The sequence below is a fragment of the Panthera leo genome, chromosome B2 (genome assembly GCF_018350215.1).
Source record: "Panthera leo isolate Ple1 chromosome B2, P.leo_Ple1_pat1.1, whole genome shotgun sequence".
In the NCBI taxonomy this organism is placed as follows: Eukaryota; Metazoa; Chordata; class Mammalia; order Carnivora; family Felidae; genus Panthera; species Panthera leo.
This window is the reverse complement of record NC_056683.1, coordinates 21,755,036-21,763,166: the sequence shown is the minus strand read 5'-3', so window position 1 is coordinate 21,763,166 and position 8,131 is coordinate 21,755,036.

The following is an 8,131-nucleotide window of genomic DNA, read 5'->3' as shown; positions in this document are numbered from 1 at the left end:
CCACTTTCTATTAGCATTAGGAGATCCCTTATCCACTCCTCAAGTCAGACCCAGAAAGCTTCTCCTAGATCTTTCTCTGTGCTGGTGCCACTTTCCAGGTTGCAGGTTGTGCTGAGTCCAGGAAACATTGGAAAGGAAAAAAACTCACAACTGGCTTAGTGGCAATTCAAATGCTAGTCTTCTTCCCTGATTCACTTGCTACTATTTACCTCCAGAGTCCTTAAATAGCTGTCCAAGTTTTATACTGATTTAAGGGGAGAAACTGGATGAGCTATGTTTAATTCATCTTATCTAGAACTGGAACCATCACAATGTAGTCAGAGAAATCTTTCTAAAGCACAAATATGCCCAGGTCACTCCTGTGCTGAATGTTCTGTAAAGTTCCCTCAAAGCCCTCCATCTGTGGTACCATCCACTCTATAATCTGGGTTTTCCTCCTCTCTCCAGCTTCCAGCGACTCCCACCTTTCAATCTACACTGAAGCAACACTGAGCACTTGAAGCTCCTGGAGTACACAGTACTCTCCTGACCACCTAAGCTTTTGCCCATGCTGCTCCCTTACCTAGAATGTGCTTACCCTTTCTTTCTTGGCTACTTCCTCAGAGATCTTAGTTGAGAATTGCTTTCTCTAGAAAAATGTTCCTTACCTACAAAATGGATTAGTTTTCCCTATAATGAGCTCCCATTGTAGTTTATCATAGCACTTCATCACTCTGTGCTAGAGTGTGAGCACCTTGAAGGCAGGCACAGTGCTTTCATGAGTTTCTAATAAAGGATCTGGAGAATAGTATGTTCTAATCAATACCTGTGGAATTGAATTGTATCCATATCAACAGTGCCCCCGAGAAATTGATTTTCCACCCTTGAGCTGCTGCCTCCCTTGCCATTTGGTTCTATGTCAACAATATGCCCTACCCTGGATCTTAGACTCCACCCCAGATCCTGGTCTGCACCTCTCCAAACTTCCATTGTCAGAACCCCCAGATTTTTGGTCCCATCTTTAGACTCAGGTGACTGAGTGCTGCTCCCTCAGATGTCCACCCCTTGACCTCAGTCACTATCTGTAGAATTGAATAATATAAGTAAGTATTCATCATGCCCTAGGAAGAAGATTTCCTCCCCCAGACCTTTGTCCAAGCCCCTGGTAACCACCAGATAGTAATCACATGGAATATGATTTGGGGGTTCACTTTACCATCCCACCCCATCTGCCTGCCTAGACCTTCAGAGTACAAAAGAAATCCGATGTGCAAGCCATAGGTATAATTTAAAATTTTCTAGTAGTCACATTTTTAAAGCAAGAAAAAGAAACAGGTGAAATTACCTTTAATAATATATTTTATTTAACACAATACATCCAAAATGTATCATTTCAACAAAATAATATTTTAAAAATTATCCAAGAAATATTTGACATTCCTGTGTTCATACCAAGACTTCAAAATCCGGTTTGTATTTTATATTCACACACTTCTCAATTTGGGCTAGCCTCATTTCAAGTGTTCAAAGGCTACATGTGACCAATGGATGCTATATTGAACAACCTGTGACTGGAGACTGGGTATTAAATTGTTAGCAATAGCTAATGTTACTTACCCACAAGAATGTGTACTTACAACATGACCAGCACTCCATACTGAGCCTCTAAGACTTTTTTTATGCATTATCAAATTTAATTCCCACAGCAATCCCACAAGCTAGGGACTGTCACAAATGAGGAACGATCTCAGAAATTAAGCTCTTGACACAAGTGGTTCAGTGACAGAGCCAAAGCTAGAACCAGACTGGAGTATCTCCAGGCTCATGTACTTACTCCTCTTCTACTGCCTTCTAACCTGTGGGGCACTTAATAAACATGGAATTTGCTAACCCTCAGATGCCATTCATTGAAAATACACATAAGGGTTAAAAATTCTATGGATAGCATAGCCAGAAAATTTAGATGGGTAAATTCATGTTTTGAAAGTCATCAGAGACAACAGTCATATACTTCTAGAAAATAGCTCATGTGCCTGGTCAAAGAATAGTTGAATCAATGACAAGTCCAGTGAAAGGTAGTGTTTATTATGTTCTAAAGCTTTGAAAGCTTCAAAAGGAATTAGTTTAGAAAAAGTTAATTTTCAACAGATTTGACAGACAATTAAAATCAAGCTGGTTTTCTTCTTGGTCCCCTCATGCAACAAACTGTTAGCCTCTGGGGCCAATGTTTTTAGCCTGGTACACAGTGGGGTGGTTTAAGCTGCTTTCTCACATGCTGTTTTCAAAGACCTCTCCATGATGAACATCAGTGGTTTCCTTCTCTTGCCCTTGCTAACTAAGAGGGACGCTGTCCTAGAAACAGGAATGTGAGATCTACTAGTACTCTCAGCCTATGGAATAAATATCATCTCCCAGTAATTGTCCTGGGTGATTAAGCTTTTCTTTTTGCCATCATTCATTACATGGGAATTATTTACTTCTTTAACCTTCAGGATTTATATACAAAATGTATATCTTTTTCAATCAGGATTAAGTTCTGTTTTGAAGAACAGAAAATCAATCAGTGAGTTACACAAGTTGGAAGTTTATTTTTCTCTCCCATGAACCTAGGCTGTCTAAAATCAGTGGTGCTTGGGTTTGTTTTATTGTGTGGCTTCATATCCTCCACAAAGGGCTTCTGACTCATGGTCCAAAATGGCTGTTTAGGGCCAGTCATCTCATCATAATCCAGCCAGCAAGAGAGGAGAAAGGACAGAGAAAGAGTGCACAGTCCCCTTCATTTAAGAGCCATTTCTGAAAGTTGTTTATGCATCTTATACATATACCGTATGAACCAGAATTCAACACAAGACCATCCAAATTTCAAGAGAGGACAAGAAGTGTAATCTTTGCTCTGGGTGTCCGCAGCAGCAATGAGAATGTGCCTCTTGGATCTGTAATGGCAGGAAGCATAATTTTCCGAGGGCCCCAGCTCCTGTGCTCTGAAATCCATCACCACATTTGCAGTGAGGCCGTGCTTCCCACAGGTTGCTCCAAGCCAATGACTGAGTGCATCAGAGATACCAAGGCAGGCTTATGTGTAGGAGTCGTTAAGATTCTCTATTGGCAACAGTGGCTTGAGAACTGTATTGATTATCTGTTGCTGCACAACAAATTACTCCAAAACATAGTGGATCCAAACAACACATATTTATCTCACAGCTTCTGTGAGCCAGGAATTCAAATGTAGTTCAGCTAGACACTCTGCTTCAAGAAGTCTCACAAGAATGAAGTCCAAGTGTCAGCCAGGGCTGTGGTCTCATCTGAGGCCTGGCTGAAGAAGATCTGCTCCCAAACTCACTTAGCAGTTGTGGTCAGAATTCAGCATCTCATCGGTTGTTGGACTGAGGGCCTCAGCTCTTTCCTAGCTGTTACTTGTTACATGGGACTTTCCAACATGGCAGTTTGCTTCATCAAAATCAGCAAGAGAGTCCAGTAGGATGGAAATCAAAGTCTTTTGTAACAGCATCATGGAAGTGACATCCCATCACTTTGCCATATTTTCTTCATTAGAAACTAGTCACTAGGTCCAGTCCACCCTCAAAGGGAAAGGATTTCACAAGGGCATATGTACCAGGAGACAGAGGTCATTGGGGTTCTGGAATCATTTCTGGAATCTGCCTATCACAAGGATCCCCTACAGCTTTGCCTAACTTTCCTTAGAATTGCGCTGTAGTCTAATATGCTTCCATCCAGCCTGCTTCCTTCCTTCCCCTTCCTCCTTTCCATCTCTCCTGCACTTCGGGTCAGACCTGCATTGCAGTCCGGTGGTCCTTCCAGACTTCCTCTAGCTCCCTTCCCTTCTTCTTTAACAGATATTCCCCTTAATAAATCCCCTCTTGGCATCTGCTTCTCAAAACACCCAGAATAACAAAGTGGCCATGAGCCAGATAGGATTCTGCTGTTCCTGTTGTTGAGGAAGAAGGGGAGAAAAGATTATGAGAAGTCTTTTCCAGCATACTTAATGTATTTATGGACCTGTGGACCTCAGCACATACTATGTTAAAGGTAAAATACAACCTCCCCCCTCCCCGAAATAAAATTTAAATAACCGGAAAAATTTATTTCTACCTTTGACAATATATATGTATTGTGTGTGCTATGATAAGCCTTTACCTAACACAGAACTTAAATTTCTAAAGAGTAAGATCCTAATAATAAAACCACTATGAAATAATGATAAAGACTGATATCAGATTTGGTATTTGTTATTGCATAGCGAGAGGGGAAGATGGTAGCAGAGTAGGAGAACCCTAGGCTTGCCTTTCCCATGAACATAAGTAGATAACTATCAAATTATCCTAAAGACCCCAGAAATCAATCTGAAGACTGGCAGAACAAACTCCACAACTAAAGGTAGAGAAGAGGACACACTGAAGAAGGTAGGAAGTGCAGAGAGAGGGCTTGGAGAGAAATGGATGATGGCTGCTATAGCAGTGAGGGAGCTGCAGTTGTGTAGAAGGGTCAGAGACAGACTAACACCTGGGAGCACACAGAGAAAATGAATCTCCATGGCAATTGGCTTGGAAAAAGAGAATGCCTAAATTTCATGAGTTCTTGCAACTAGCAGAGTTTAAGCCTAGAGTTTAAAAGGTCAGCATGCTTGGCTCTGGGAGAACTTGGAGGACATTGGGGCTGCTCTTGGAGAAAAAGCAGGGAGACACCCCTGAGACATAAAATGTGGAAACAGCAACGTGAAGAGCATGTGGGGCACACAGTGGAGAAGATAGTTGTTCATCTCAGAGCATGGCTCAAAGAGGCAGCATTCACAGAGAGACCCCTCTGGCAAAAAAAGAAGTGGGAGGTGCCATTTCCCTCCCCCAGCCTTCAGTATAAGTACTGGGCCACCTGTGGGAACCAGCACAACACCAACACTCACTACCTAACTTGACAACATGAAGCCTTGCACTCCCACACTCCAGTGGAACCACTCTTCTCAGTCATGTTTGCCTCAGTCCCATTGTGCTGGGCCCCTTCCTCCAGAGGACCTGCCCAAACCCCTGCCAACACTGTGTCTCCCAAACCAGCCTCAGTTTCAGTGTGCAGCATTTCACAAGCAAATCAGACACAAGATCTCATTTCACAAGCAGATCAGACCATATCTAGTTAAAACATGCCACATTCGGGCCAGAGACCAAATACTACCCACAACAGGCAAAGAGAGCCTCTACAGAAGACTGGCCTAAAGGACAAAGTATCCAGTACACAACAGCAGATATTGGATACACTCCCAGAGTCACCAGTCCCTGGGGAACAGGGGACACTACACAGTAAGATACTACAGGACCTCTTCTTCATAAAGCCGTTACCCTTGAGAACAGGAGATGTAGCTGACTTTTCTAACACAGAGAAACAGGCACAGATAATTAGACAAAATAAGAAGACAGAGGATTTGTCCCAAAAGGACGAACAGGGCAAGACCATGGCCAGAAACCTAAGCAAAAAAGATCTAAGTAACATGTCTGATGAAGAATTTAAAGCAATATCATAAGGATACTCACTGGATTTGAAAAAAGAGTGGAAGATGTCAATGAGACCATTAACACAGAGATTAGGAATAACATAGCAGAGATAAAAGACTCAGTAAACAAAATGAGAAAGACACTTGATGTAATGAACAGCAGACTGGAAGAAGCAGAGGAACAAATGAATGACCTAGAAAACAGAGTAATGGAAAGTAATCAAACTAACAAAAGAGAGAAAAAAGAACTATGTAAAATAAGAACAGATTTAAGGAACTCAGTGACTCCATCAAATGTAATAATATTTAGATCATAGGAGCCCAGAAGAGAAGAGAAGAGAGAGAAACAAGGGCAGAGAATTTTTTGAGGAAATAATAGCTGAAAATTTCCCTAATCAGGGGAAGGAAACAGATACCCAGATCCAGGAGGCACAGAGAACCCCCAATAAAATCAACAAAAGGAGATCAACACCAAGGTATACTGTAATTAAAATGGCAAAATATAGTAATAAAGAAAAATATTAAAAGCAATAAAAGAAGACAGTAACATACAAAGGAAAAACCATAAGGCTATCAGGGAATTTTTCAGCAGAAACTTTCCATTCCAGAAAAGAGGGGCATGTTATATTCAAAGTGCTAAATGGGAAATATCTGTAGCCAAGAATACTGTACACAGCAAGGCTATCATTCAGAATAGAAGAAGAGATAAAGAGTTTCCCAGACAAACAAAAACTAAACGACTTCATGACCATTCATCAGCCCTACAAGAAATATTAAAGGGGACTCTTTAAGTGGAACAGAAGACTAAAAATGACAGTATGAAGTAGGAAACACAAAATCAGGAAAAATGAATATTTCTGTAAAAAAAAACAGTCAAGAAACTCACACACACAAAAAGGGATGTAAATAAAATATGACACCATATACATAAATGTGGAGATGAGAGGAGTTAAGAATGGGTTCAAACTTAAATGACCATCAACTTAATATAGCTGTTATATGCACAAGAGGTTATATACAAACCTAATGATAACCACAAATCAAAAAACCACTAATAAATATGCAAAGAAAAAAGAGAAATAATTCCAAATAGATCACTAAAAAAACAGCAAACCATGAAAGAGAGGATGACAAGAAAAGCTCAGAGACATCCACAAAACAGGTCATGAAATGGCAGTAAATACATATCTATTGATAATTACTGTGAATGTAAATGGACTAAATACTCCTTTCAAAAGACATAGGGTGACAGGCTGGATAAAAAAACAAGACCCATCTAGATGCTGCCTACAAGAGATTCATTTTAGACCTAAAATCACCTGCAGATTGAAAATGAGGGCATGGAGAAACAAGTATCATACAAATCAATGTCAAAAGAAAGCTGGAGTAGCAATACTTATATTGGACAGAATACATTTTAAAACAAAGACTATAACAAAAGACAAATAAAGACACAATATAATAGTAAAGACATCAATCCAACAAGAAGATATAACAGTTGTAAATATTTATTTATCCAACATGAAGCACCCAAATACATAAAACAGTTAATAACAAACATAAAGGAACAAATTGATAATAATACAATAATAGTAGGGGACTTTAACATCCCACTTATAGCAATGGACAGATCTTCTAAACATAAAATCAACAAGGAAACAAAGGCTGTGAATGACACACTGGACCAGATGGACTGAACAGATATATTAAGAACATTCTACCCTAAAACAGCAGAATGCACATTCTTTTCAAGTGCACATGGAACATTCTCCAGAATAGATCACATTTTAGGCCACAAAACAAGCCTCAGAAAATAAAAAAAAAGATCAAAATCATACCATGCTTCTTTTTTTATCACAATGCTGTGAAACTAGAAATCAGCTACAAGAACAAAATATGGAAAGACCACAAATAAATGGAGGTTTAAAAACATGCTACTAAACAATAAATGGGTCAACCAAGAAATAAAAGAAGAAATTAAAAAGTACATGGAAACAAATGCAAATTAAAACACAATGATTCAAAACCTTTGGGATGCAGCAAAAGCAGTTCTAACAGGGAAGTTTATAGCAATACAGTTCTGCCTCAAGAAGCAAGAAAAATCTCAAATAAACAACTTAACTTTACACTAGAAAAAGAAAACAAACAAATCCTAAAACCAGAAGAAGGAAGGAATAATAAAGATTAGAGCAGAAATAAATGATATAGAAACAAACAACAACAACAACAAAAAGAACATATCAATGAAACCAGAAGCTAGGTATTTGAAAAAATTAACAAAATTGATAAACTCCTAGCCAGATTTATCAAAACGAAAAGAGAAAGGACCCAAATAAATAAAATAAAAAATTAGAGAGTAAAACTAACAACCAACACCACAGAAATACAAACAATTGTAAGAGAATATTATGAAAACTATATGACAACAAATTGGACAACCTGAAAGAAGTGGATAAATCCCCAGAAACATTTAAACTACAAAAGTAAAATAGAAAGAAATATGAAATTTGGGCAGCTGATTACCAGCAAAGAAATTGAATCAGCAATCAAAAAACTCCCAAGAAACAAAAGTCCAGGACAAGATGGTTTCATAGGCAAATTCTACCAAACATTTGAAGAAGAGTTAATATCTATTCTTCTCAAACTATTCCA